General features: G+C 39.5%; 1 protein-coding gene and 1 non-coding gene across 5 annotated transcripts in view; one reads left to right on the top strand and one right to left on the bottom strand.

The window, feature by feature from the left end:
* The window catches only part of LPP (LIM domain containing preferred translocation partner in lipoma), a 631,758-nt gene that overhangs the window by 544,100 nt on the left and 73,965 nt on the right, over positions 1–13,693 (bottom strand). The window lies entirely within an intron of this gene.
* Positions 12,545–12,616, top strand: TRNAT-GGU (transfer RNA threonine (anticodon GGU)). The gene has a single exon. It is a non-coding gene; the product is annotated as a tRNA-Thr (tRNA).

Here is a 13,693-nt window from a genome sequence, read left to right as displayed (position 1 = left end):
GTGCCTAGTGGGCATAAGCTTGTTGGGGCCCCAGAGAGGAAGATGCCTGCCAAGCAGCAAATATTCATTTTCCTTGAGATCCTCCAAATGCTTGACTCTGATTCTTCCTTCACCACGTGGTGCTTCTCACAACCAATCCCATCCCCACAGCACCCAAGGGAGAGCACAGACACCGGCAAGACAATGCAAAGCTCCCACTCCCAGGCATGTATGAAAACCGCACTGGGTTCATCCTGGGCTGCTTTGCGCATCTGCCTGATGGCAGTTTCCTCCCCGTCCCATGACTGAAGCCTTGAGTCACTGGTTTACAAAAAGGTGGTGGGAGGTTCCGGACCTAATATGCTGAGGACCACATACAACTGTGCTGACCACACAACAGATTGAGGCTCTGTCTCATAACCGGCCAACACTCTCAAATCACCAGAAGTAACACCTACTGGAGTGGTACAACCTTTCTGAGCTCATCTTGTCCTTATAAGGGCGGCTTCATCTGTCCTGGCTCTCACCTTCTCCTGTGGTTTTGGAACACATCATGTGTGGAGTTTAACTTCTGAAGAAAAGGTGGGCAGATCCAGTTCTAGTTTAATGTCTAGGCACTTAAATTCTTCAGACATTTACTGAGCAGAAATCAGGTGGGCAGTGCAGTGGCTCCTGGAAGTACGAAGGGGAATCAAAATAGAACCGTTGACTCGTGGAGCACAATGATTTGCCTTGTAGGCACTAAGCAAAGGTTAACTGTTCAACACTGCAATACATAAATATTATAAATGCTAATTTTAATGTTAAAAGTACAGGATATATTTAACAATGGAGGACTGGTTTAAAAAGCAAGCCTCAGAACAGCAGTCTGCAGTGTACACAGGTACACACACACACACACAGGATAGAACATTATTCACTATAACGTATTTTCGGGTAATAGGATTACAGACAATCTAGATTTCGTTCCTTATACTTTCCTATGTTTTCCAAATGTTCTACAGTGAATGTTAATTACTTGTATATTCAAAAGGAGCACCAATATAATGTTGAAAATAAAGGACACTAATAGCTCAGAATTCTGAGCTCCTGAAGAGCTTTTGTATTCAACCTAGATATTTGACACCTCAGCCCCCTCACTCAGATGTGTGTGTGTATGTATGTATGCATATAAGCACACATTTATGGTTAATACCAACTAACCTAAAATACTGGATCCTTTGTAAGATCCTGATTGGGATGGGAGATGGGGTGCAGGGAAGACTGGACAAGTTCCAAGAGACAGGTGGTCATCTTTCAGAGCAGCTAAACCTAGAGTACATCAGAGTGGCTGCTGACCAGAAAAGCTATTCAAACATAGAAGATGCATGAGACAGAGAAAACCAACAGTGGTTTCCAGTATGAGTCCTAAACTGAAAAGGCAGGAGGGCAGAGCTCCCAAGTGCAGGCATTACCTTATAAAGTAGCTGCTTCTCCCAGGGGCAATTCTATGTGCCTGTTCCTGGGTGACAACCAGCAATGATTAAATCATTTATGTAATAATGATTCATGATTAAGCTTTATGCCTCTAGAGAGCCCAGGAAGTTATACACACAATTCTTTGCAAATGTTTATCTGATTGTTAAGAGCAAAAAGAAAGAAACTGCTATTAAAAACATACACATTTAATGAAAAAGAACATATATATGTATAACTGAATCACTATGCTGTACCCCAGAAACTAATACAACATTGTAAATCACCTATACTTCAATAAAGAAATAATTTTTAAAATTCTTTTTAAAAAACACATACATTTGGAAAAGGAACCAAACCAGAAACACTGGTGCAAGGTCAGTGAGCGCTGACCACGTCAAGCTCAGAAATACTAAATGACCACCTACTATACTCGAGGCACCACAGGTGTTTGTACCACAGTAATAAGTAAAACAGGTACAGTTCCTGCCTTCACAGAGAGTAAGTTAAGAAGAATTAGGAGCAAGCAATAAAACCAAGAAGTGGATATGGATCCTAGTACTATATAATACAACACTGCAGCCCCAATAAACTTGACCGGGCACATCAAAGTATCAAAGCTATCAATTGGGTGTTAATGGGTTGGGGTGGGAGACAGAGATTTGTTCCTGATTAAATAAATTGGATAAATTCATACTAAGAGCTCTGAGACATCCTATAGCAAAGAAATATATCTAAATATGCATAAGCTGGCATTTCCCAAATAGGTTTTGACCACAAAATTCCCCTTTTCATGGAATACCGATCAACAGATCAAAGAAAGCTAACACTGAGTGGAACTCAGCTTGCAAAATGCACAATAACGGCTGTGCCATCAAAACTGAATTACCAGGTGAGTTCTTTTTTTTAAAAAGACAGGGAAGTTTATTATACTTTCTATAAAAATTAACAAATTTTTAAAAGTTGACTCTTGAAGGTATGAAACTTAAGTTATTTGGAATTCTTCATTCCCCAAAATCTAAGGGGAAAAAAGAGACTTTGGTGTATTTTCCAACTTGCTAGAGAATTATGGAGCTGGAAAGCCAGCCCCTCAAAACCCCAAATTTCAGGAGTCCCATCTCATCCAATGTGGCTGTGGGCTACAAACAGAGGAGCCACTGAAACGTGGGCAGTTGGCAGAAGAGGGCACAGTGAGTAATCAGCGTGTGACCAGCTGCTAGAGACTGACACAGAGTAACAGGTGCGCACAAAAAAGTGCACGCCACGCTCTCCTAATCTATTTCAGGGAGGAGGAGTGGTTACAGATCACTGAGAAGAAGCAGGGCACAGATAATGCCTAAACCCCTTTTCTGCTTTAAGTATCTTTCCTGTTAAATACGTTAGGCAATTTATTGACAGGAACAATGGGTTAAGGAGGTTGACGTATAAAAGGTCAAGTGTTCTGGGTAGAAAGGAGATTTAGATTCCAATCTGCCCTCGGTCATTATCTAGCCAGAATCAAAATTTCCTCTAATCACCCTACTCCACCGTTTACCATCATTCACACTCCTTCACAACCAGTCATGGTATAAATTAAAAAGCTCAAATCACAGAGTCAAAGAATTTTCTCACTAACTGATGTTGGGACACTAGATGGCCATTTGGATAAAGATAAAATTACATCCATTCATCACATCATATACAAGAATAAACTGCAAATGAATCAGAGATCTAGATATAAAAAATGAAACCATACAGGTATAGAAGGTAACACGAGTGACATGGTGTCAGGAAATGCTTTCTAACTATGATCAAAGAAGAGAAGCAATAAAAGAATAGATTGTTAAATGTGTCTATATAAAAATAAATGTTGCCTTTTATCATGACAAAGAAAGAAAAGCACTGTAAACAAAGTCAAAAATCAAATACATTGGGAGAAAATATTTATAATATATTTCATAAATTAAAGGCTAATTTACAGGGGTTTTTTTAAGGGAAAAAAGACCAAAATTCAAATGGAAAAAATGAGCAAAAGATATGGACAGAATATTAAGTTTATAAAATTAACAAATATGGTCTTTAAGCACATGAAAAGATACTCAATTCCATTCGTAAGAGGATATATGCAAATTGAAACTACACTGAGATATCATTTCTCACCCATCACATTGGCAGCAATCCAAAAACTAAGCAGTACACTCAAAGGTTGAGGATGCTGGCGTGACACCCCATGGAGAGGAATAGGGCCCTGCTTACCTAACAAAACATTTGCCTTTGACCCTGCATTCCCACTTCTAAGAATACAGCCTGAAGATACACCTCCAACAATATGAAAATAAATGTGCATAATATTATTCATTGCAGTAAACTACTCAACCATCCAGTATAGGAGATCAGTTGTATAAAAGAGATAGACAGATAGAGAGAAAGAAAAAGGGAAAGAAGGGAAGGCAGAAAGATGGAAAAAAGGAAGGAAGGAAAGAGATGGAGAAAGAGAGAGAGAAAGACAGAAGGAAGGAATGAAGGAAAGAAGGATGTTCTAAAGAAAGAGGGAGGAAGAGAGAAAGAATTCTCAAAAAGCAAAGTACAGAAGAATATATATGTGTGTGTGTGTATATATAGACATATATATATATAGTATGTTACCTTTTGTTTAAGGAAAAAAAGAAATATGAGAAACACAGGAAGGATAATCAAGAAAACAGTGAAACACAACACTGTAAATCAACTATACGTCAATTAAAAAAAAACAGTGAGGTTGGTTGGGGGAGAGGATCACAAGCAAACCTTGAACTCCTTTTAGAAGGTCTGTTTTGGGGAGTGTATGATAATAATAATAATAATTACCATCATTATTATTATTTGCCTATACATATATGTATACACATCCATATAGTACAAGTATATGTATATGAAGCTGTTTTATATATACACGCATATGCCTATGTACTTTCATGTGTAAAATTTCTCGGCTCTGGCCACTGAAAGAGCCTATGATCAAAGGCACCACGGGAGCCATGAGCACACCTAGTACTCAAATACTGGTCCTTAATACCATCCTCCACTAAAAAGAACCAGGACATATTGAAGAAATGATTGATTTCAGGCTCAGGCAGAAAAGATACAAGATCAAACTAGGACATCTTTTTATCCCAGGAGATGAGTAAGTACTAACAACAACAAAGATGGGGACATACCACAAGGACCCAGAATTTTTGCTTGAAGGGACTCCCACTGGAATAATCTGGGACAATTTGAGCATCAAAATAATTGCATAGCACTAGGAATTATGCAAGATTGAAATAGAAATCTGGAGTTCATACACTTGAAACAGAGAGCAAGCGAGAGCGAGAGAGAAAGAGACAAGAAGGAGTCTTAGAGTAGAACACAGTGCTGAATAAAAAATAAACACGAAGGAAGCACTAAAGATGCGAAACCATCATAGTAAAGAGTGGTTTAGACAAGAATTTCGAGGAAATTTTTGATGAGGAACAAGAATGAAGTATCTCCTCATGGATGCTTAATAATTGCAAGGGGAAAAGGGTAACCATATGGTGGAGAAATTGAACACCACCTTGACCAGGTGGTCAAAATCAACATCGCGAGCCTCCAGCTATGACTCCTGAGGAGGTTACATCACGTATGCAGGATTCTGGGGGGCGTGTATAACAGAATCTAAACATGAAGAAACAACTGACAAACACAAAATGAGGACTATTACATTCTTAAAAGGGGGCACTGTATTCTTCAAAAATGGCAATGCCATAAAAGAAGAAGAAAGGCTGTAGGAATGCCCCAGATCAAGAAAGACTAAAGAAACATGACAATTAAATGCACTAGCTGATCCTAGGCTGGATTCTCCACTAGAGGGGGAAAATGCTGTCAAAAGTCTAAGTGGGCAAATTGACAAAACAGGAGTACAAACAGTAGATTAAAGAATTAAATTAGTGTTAAGTGTACTGAAGTTGAGAACTATAATGTGAATATGAAGAGATGATCCTTATCATTAGAAAATATACACTGTACTTAAGGGTAGGGAGCCATGATGTATAGTGACATGTGCGACTTCTTCTCAAATATTATAGAAAAAATATTGTAGGGAAAAAAATATATGTATGTGTGTGTGTGTGTGTGTGTGTGTGTGTGTATAAGAAGAAGACAGAATGAGGGGGGAGAATGCAAACGGGATAAAATGTCAACAACAGATGCATCTGATAAGAGCATATGAGTATTCTACCATATGACCCAGCAATTCTACTCCTGGGTATATACCTGAAGAAAATAAAAACACTGATTTGAAAAGATATACACACCCCAATGTTCATAGCAGCATTACTTACAATAGCCAAGATATGGAAACAACTTAAGTGTCCATCAACAGATGACTGGAAAAAGAAGATGTGGTGTACATATACAATGGAATAGTACTCAGCCATAAAAAAGAATGAAATTTTGCCATTTGCTACAACATGGATGGATCTGGAGGATATTATGCTTAATGGAATAAGTCAGACAGAGAAAGCCAAATACTGTATAATATCGCTTATATGTGGAATCTAAAAAATAAAACAAACCAGTCAATGTAATAAAAAAGAAACAGATTCACAGATACAGAGAACAAACTAGTGATTACCAGTAGAGAGAGGGAAGGGGGAAGAAACAAGATAGGGGTAAAGGGTTGCAATGTACAAACTACTATATATAAAATGCTACAAGGATATATTATATAGTACAGAGAAAATAGCCAACATTTAGTAAGAACTATAAATGGAGTATAACCTTTAAAAATCGTGGATCACAATGTTGTATACCTGAAACTTACATAATATTGTACATCAACTCTACCTCAATAAAAATTTTTTTTTTAATTTTAAAGCATATAAGTATTATTTGGTCTATTCTTATTCTTTTTATGTTTGAAATCACAGTAAAAAATTAAATTAAAAAAAACACTAAAAAAGAGAAGAAAAAATATAGCAATTAAGAAGTAGCTCTATTTTCTAATAGGATTTGAAATTAATAAATAAATTAAGCCCAAACTACTTTATTCCACATAATACTTATATGAACATATGTTTTATAGCTACCCAGAGAATTTTGTATAATTTAATTTCCTAACATGAAAAAATACAATTTATTCTTCTAAAACTCCTTGGTGTAAACAATACCTGCCATGTCTAAGGCCACAGTGTATATGTAACCAGGGCTACAATTACAAGATTTGTAGGTCAATGCAAGCCTCTGAAATTCCAGTTCACCACATTTGCAATCCGAGTACTATTTCCCTTCTAGAAAGAGCAAGTTTAGAATTGGAAGATGAGCTATACCTAACAATGTAATAGCCAGCATCAATTTTTAAAAATCTATCAGCTGTGGCCTTTGAGGTTAAGTATCACCAAATGCATGGAGGGGTGGGGCAGGGAACACTCTTTTGTCCAAGGATGGATTAGGTCACATGCGCTGTCTTCCACTACACACCTGAACTTCCCAGAAGAAGGAAAAAATGTGAATCAGGCCTTGAAGTTTCCTTGCCAGATAAATTTGGAAAGGAAAAAAAGAGACATGAAGGTTAGACATTATGAGGTCAAGAACCATCAACCAAATAGAACTTGAGGTTTAAGCAGAAACAGGTAAAGTATCTGGGAAGGCAGCAGAACTCTCAGCCCTCTTATTCCAAAACAGGCTCCCTAACTGAAAAAAAGAAAATATATATATATATATATATATATATATATATGAAATTAAAAATTATACTGCAGCTGAATACTAGGGATTGTTCCTTTCCAAAAAGCATTAAAATATAAAGGTCAGTTAGCTTAAATGGTATTTTATTGCACATACTTTAAAAAGAACTTGAACAATTAAAGCAATGAAATATATTCCTTGCAATCGTTTTAAACGTTCTTAGAAGCATAAAAGAAGGCACGTCTCAATGTAAAAAATGTTAACTCCTTCTCATCCTTTGCACATTTATTTCAAGGCCTCACAGAATTTATAAGCCTCTTAGTAGAGTTTCTAGTGTGCTCGCGTTGTTTGGGTGAAATTCTTGGCCATCCAGCAGTTTCCCTTGGGTGTCAGGGGTGTGACAGTCCGGAAGTACGGCCCAGGGAGAGAGACGTTTACCAAAACACCACCAAGACACAGATCGGAGATCAAGACTAGATCAATGGTTCTCCCAAGAGCTTTAAAATAAGAATGAAGGTCAGACATTCTAATTCAGGTGAGCAGCTTAGGGGCAAAGCATTTTTTTTTTTTTTTAATTCCTCCAGAGATTTTGATAGGTGGCCAGACTTGCAAACCACTGGACTGGAAGATTCAAAACTCCTCTGCAGCAGCTAAGCTCTAGGAAAAACTTCAACCATCTGCTGCTTGACAGCGCCCTTAGACTGACACTGATAGCATCATATTATTTCTCTCAGTTTCCACAAAAATAAAATGGCAAAAGTGACAAACCAGTTTCACCAGTCTATAAGAAGAAAAAGTGATCAATTTTAAGGTACTTCACATATGAGAATATCAGTTTTTATCAACTTCCTTATGTAATACATAAAAGTATTCCTTAACTTTTCAAAGGTATTGCTCTGCTACCTTATAGCCTAGAAACAGGCTAAGGCTCTAAAACTAGCCTCAACTGTTTTTCCGCCACTCAACCAGTACTGGCAACTAGTACCTTGGGTGTGGTACTTGCTCACAGAATCACAGATCCCAGTGTAGGAAGAGCTCTCCAGAAGTCATCTGCACACCCTCCCTCCCCACTTCATGCAGAAAAGAGGTGAATTACCCCCATTTCACAGATGGATCAATGAGGCTCAGAAAGCTCAAGTGATTTGAGCTTAGTCACACTCGGGCTCCACACTCCACACCAACACGCCTCTGTGATTTCTGAAAGTCAGAGGCTTTCCTGTTGGGTCTTACGTATAGGCTGAATGTAGTTCCTGTTCTAGTTTGTCCAGGTGACGGGAGACAATCAGAGTCCCCTCTTCAGGTCTTGGTTCACTAACCTCTAGCAAAGGAGGCTGAGACCCCAAAAGCGCTCAGCTAAGGCCGGAAAATGAAAGAAAAGCCATAAGATGTCAATAGAGTAACTTTGAGCAAGAGATTTAGTGCAAGAAGAAAAGAATACCCAATAATTACATTTCAAAGCATGAGCCTGGAAAATGAGATAGGGCAGAGGATGTTAATCACAAACAAATTAATGCAATGGAGTGCAAGGTGTCTGCTTCCTCGAGGCCTCTGAAAGTTACTGAGCTTGATGATTACATGGGTTTACCAGTCATCATTCTACTTAAAGGTCAGAACAATGAATAGATGCCTAGAAATATCTGTCCTTTCCCAAAGCTCCCAGGTACCATGGATTTAATGTTAATGAAAAAAATAAAAGTTGTGGAGACCAACTTGTTTGATACTCATTTTAGAGATAAAGAAATGACAAGGGATAAAGAAATTTACTCGAGATTGACAAAATAATTAATAAGCAGATAGAACTCCAAGGGATACATGAAGTCATTTCCCCACTAGAAAAATCCTCACATCATGTCACACTATTTTATGGTATCAGCCAATTTTTTTTAAAAATGGAAAACTTTGAATAAACATTTCAACAATTACAGTCATATAACGGAAATCTTTGTTTCCCTAACATATTAAGATTTCATGGACAAAGGAAAACAGGAAGAGTAGCTTGATATATTTACCATTATTTGATTTTTTTAAAGCAGGGCACACCCAAAAGCAGTTATTTTGACCTACAAGAAATATAGGGGTTGGAGAAAGAAACAGTCTTTTTTTTTTTTATTATTAGGTTTACTCTGCAGTCATCATTGTTTGGAAGGTATTATCACACAAGCTGGCTGCTAAGAGGAGGTGAACGGCCTGGTGGCTTAAGACATCAATCTCACAGCCCCCATTTTTTGTCAACTCAAGAGTGACAGGTGGCAGTGGGGGAGGGTAAAGCTCAGTGGTAGAGCGCGTGCTAGCATGCACGAAGTCCTGGGTTCAATCCCCAGTACCTCCATTAAAAATATATTTTTTAATTTAATATTTAATAATATATATTTGTTATATATATATATATATAAAACAAATGAATAAGTAAACAAACCTAATTACTTACCCCTCAAAAAAAAAAAAAAAAACACTGTCAAAGAAAATTTTAAATCCTCTTAAAAAAGTGACAGGCAACAAAAGGGCAAGGATCACACCAAAAGGATACAGGAATTAACTGGATTGCAAAGACAGATCATAAGAAATTAAGAAAGAAAGGAAGAGAGAAAGAAACCATTTCACAACTCTTTGCCCACAAGTTTCTCAAAGAGCCCTCCCAGACCCTGCCTTCTGCAACACCGCCCCGCAGCCCCGGAGGTTTGCTCTCCCTTTCAATGGCCCCAACTCATACAGTGTTTCTCCTAAGATCCAACAGCAAAGGTGGGAGAGGACTGCCAATTTCTTGTGAATCCTGAACATTTCCTTTATGAGTCATGGGAAACTGAAATAACTCGAAGGGGCGGGGGTGACTAGAAAGAAACACAGTTTTAAATCAGTTCCCACTAATTTGTTCTGCTGTGTGTGGTATAAGTCCTAAACGTCAGAAAAATTAAGTTTCTAGAGTTGACGCAGAAATGGGAGTTTTTTGTTAGGTTCTGTCGATTGTCACCGTGGCATTTCTTATTAGAATTTTTCTTACTGTCATTTTTGTTTTGTTAAATTAATTATAGTTTGATCGGTGTAGGAGCTATTTTGAATCCATGGGACTTTCCTCACCAGATTGTTTTGGCATTTTAAAGTCACTCGCATTCACGGCCTGAACAATATAGCAAGTATCTCTTTTTCTCTCTCCTTTATACTCAAATTCTAAACAAAGGAACCATCTGTTCTTTCTCTAAAAACATCAGCCCTTGTTTTCATTTTCCCCTTAATAATAATGCCTCAAACTTATAGCATGTCTTTTTCCAACTTGCTTATTAAAGCATTTTGTAGATACTGCCTCATTCATCTTCAGCATCACCTCCGATAAACTGGGGAGAAAGAGGAAATGTTTGCCAATTTTTAGTTAGATAAGCGACTGTTGGAGGTTTCATGAATTTTGCGTATAAGCCTCAGATGGGACCGTGACCATCACCTGCCCAGCCCTGGCTCTTCCATAGCTACGACGGAGGCCCAGAAAGGAGAAGTCACTTTGTGATCTATTTGTGTACTTGGTCCTCTACCCTTGACTGTAAATAGCCAAGGTAAGAACTGTGTCTTACACATTTTTGTATCTCAGGTAACTGATGTGTAAAACGTGCTCATTTAAATTTTTGTTGAATAAATGAAAATTTTGAGGGTAGTTCTGCAGGTGGTTGCGGCAGAGCAGAGGTCAGAGCTCAGCTCAGCCGCCCTCTTACTTAGTGTTATTTTTAATAATAACATATAGACCTAAATGCAAGAAGAATCAAATAGAGACATCACCAAACAGGAGTTGGTGGGGCAGGGGCGTAAGACACAGGTCTGTGTCTAGACGTAAGAAATGGGTTGAACAAATCCAGGACACATCAAGTTTGGCCGCTGGCGATGCTCAAACGTAACCTGTGTTCAGGCTGACTCTTCAAACGCTGTGCATTCCTTCTGTGCTCCACATACTTGGGGCTTTGGTGGAACTATTCCTTAAACATGACCCAACTGGAAGAAATGATGTGTCAGTGCCAAAGGACAGCAGGTCTCCATAACACCCCCGAGCCCAGTGAGAGAGCATCATCCATCCTGAGATGTCCCCTCATCCCTCATGTAACCCGAGAGCACTCAGTCTTGGCGTCACAAAATCCACCAGCCCAGAGTTTTCCAATGAGCAGAGAGGTCACTGAAATAAAATCCTTTTTTCCATGAGCCTTGCTGGAAATCAGCAACTCATTTGGCACATTTTTCTTATTTTCAGAACGCCCTATTCCCCACTGCTACTCCTTGAAGCTAAAGAAAAATAGTTTCGAACAAAGCAAGTAAAATGTGGGATTCTCTCATCCGAATTGCTTCTATGCTAGTAGTTCTACGAAATCAACAACTCCCTAAAGAGTCCTCAAAAGCAGATTGTCTATAGAAAGCTGGAGGTCCAAGGAGAGGAGGAAAAATACTTTTTTTAAGTAAAACAAAAAAGAAAAACCACAGAGCCAAAGAGAATTCAAGTCAATTATAATGTGGTCTCACAAAGTGAATTCGTTTGAGACATCAACAGGAAACAAATGAGTGACTAAATACAAACAAATCAACATAAAAGAACCTTTAAACAACTCGGGTGATTTTTTTTCTCAACGGGAGATGTGGATACGTGTGGTGGGGGGCGCAGGGGGGAGGGGAGAAAGACACGGGAATATGGACGGAGCCACTTCGGCCCCTAACATACTTTGTGTGAACGGGCCCAGAGGCTGTGGGAGGTGTCCAGATTGTCCAGCGCACAGTGGGAAGCATTTACATCAAGCCACGCAGTATCAGCAGGAGAAAAAGGCAGCGAGTACTCCGGGGCGGGCAGCTGCAGAGAGGGCCCCTGCACGGAGCAGACACAGCAGGCTGAATGCACGCTCTATCAATAGTCCTGCCCTTGCGCACCACGCTGGGCTCCTAGGGGCCTTCAGGGTCAAGGCTGTCCCCAGAACCATTCATCATTCCTGCAGCCACCATCCGTTCACCCTCTCTCAACACATTCTGACAGGTCTGCCCTTTACATACACACGGACCTTCCTACTCTCCGGCTACCTCCAAAAACATCGACTTGGACTTTGCATACATCCCCCATAATCCAGTATTCAAGGGTTTAACATTTAAAAGTGAAAGGGTCCTATACTAAGGCACAAGTAAAAAAATCCTCAAGACATTACTTAACTGGCCTTCACCTCCAAACCTAGCTTTTTCAGAGGATCATTTGGAAGCTGGCCGTTGGGGAGGTCGGTTAAGCGTTCATCTGATACCTGAGTAGCTGTTTGTCGCGTCTGCAAGAACAGAGAAGACCTGTCCTTGGAACTCTCACAGCCCTTGACAATCTTCTCCTACCAAAACCACGTCTGAGAAGGCAGATGCTTCCTCTCACGTAAGCAGCCCTACTGGCTAACTAGTCAATATGATTTGATAGTAATGATTGGTACTTCTTCAAATAAAAGTTTTGGGTGGGGATATAGCTCAGTGGTAGAGCGCATGCTTGGTGTGCACGAGGTCCTGGGTTCCATCCCCAGTGCCTCTGTTAAGGGGGAAAAAAAACAATTCAAATAAAAGTTTCTATCAAAGAGTGTTGCTGGCTTAATACTCTAAGTACTCAGTTAAAGGTGGATGATTGAGGCCAAGGCTCTCAACCACTCTGGACATCAGTTTCCTTTTCTACAAAATAAAGCAGTCCAATTCAATAAGCTTTAGGCTTCCTTCTGACTCAGACACCCTGCGCCTAATTATTTAGTTCCTACTGCCAAGTGGGCTGCCCTCTGCGTCTTAGTTTGGTCATCTCCATCCTCTCTCTCTCTCTGACACACACACACACACACACACACACACACACACACACACACACTCTCACCCCAATATCCCTCCTATCCAAGCCACAACCTTGTTATTTAGACAAGCTTCAAGCAATTCCTACCCACATTCTCCATCACTGCTTCTCTGCTCAAGATTTGGTACCAAGAGGAATTTTTAACTAGTTTATGAGCAAAACAATAGGACATATGGCCACCATTTACACACAGACCTCACCTTGAGATGAGATCCTCGTGGGCTCCAGCAGTCTCTTCAGCCCCCCACAGAGAGGCAGTCACCTGCCAGGACTCCAGCTGGCCAATCCAATCTCCGCCTCTTACTCTCTGACACCTTGAGCAAGTCATGTTACCTCTCCGGGCCTCAGTTTCCCTAACTGTAAAGTGAGGCATTCAAGATACAATAAATGCCAAAGTATCTACCAATTCTGTCATCCTGCTCTAGAGGTCTGAAATGTCATTAGACATCAAAGCAGACAGCCTCCAAAGTCCTCCCTCTGGTACTGGTGTCTACCTACGGGCCCCCAGATAGATGGAGGTGACTGTTTGCATGATCTTGCACAATAAGTAATATTAGCTCATGGATGGGGGCAAATACTTCTAATTTGTGTTTGTTTATTTGTTTATTTCCAGGCTAAAGAAGTTGTAGGCACCACCTGCCAAGGGCCTTTGGAGATTCCATAATGACTTTTTTTTTTTAAACAATGGGCCAGAAGTTCAGAAACTAAAAAGGTGAAATTTGTAACCACACAGTAAAAACACGGAGACTGAAATATTGAGAAAATGATTTAGGG

Source organism: Camelus dromedarius, chromosome 2 (assembly GCF_036321535.1).
Source record: "Camelus dromedarius isolate mCamDro1 chromosome 2, mCamDro1.pat, whole genome shotgun sequence".
Taxonomy (NCBI): Eukaryota; Metazoa; Chordata; class Mammalia; order Artiodactyla; family Camelidae; genus Camelus; species Camelus dromedarius.
The sequence above is the reverse complement of the archived record's forward strand: the minus strand, read 5'-3'. Positions and strand labels throughout refer to the sequence as shown.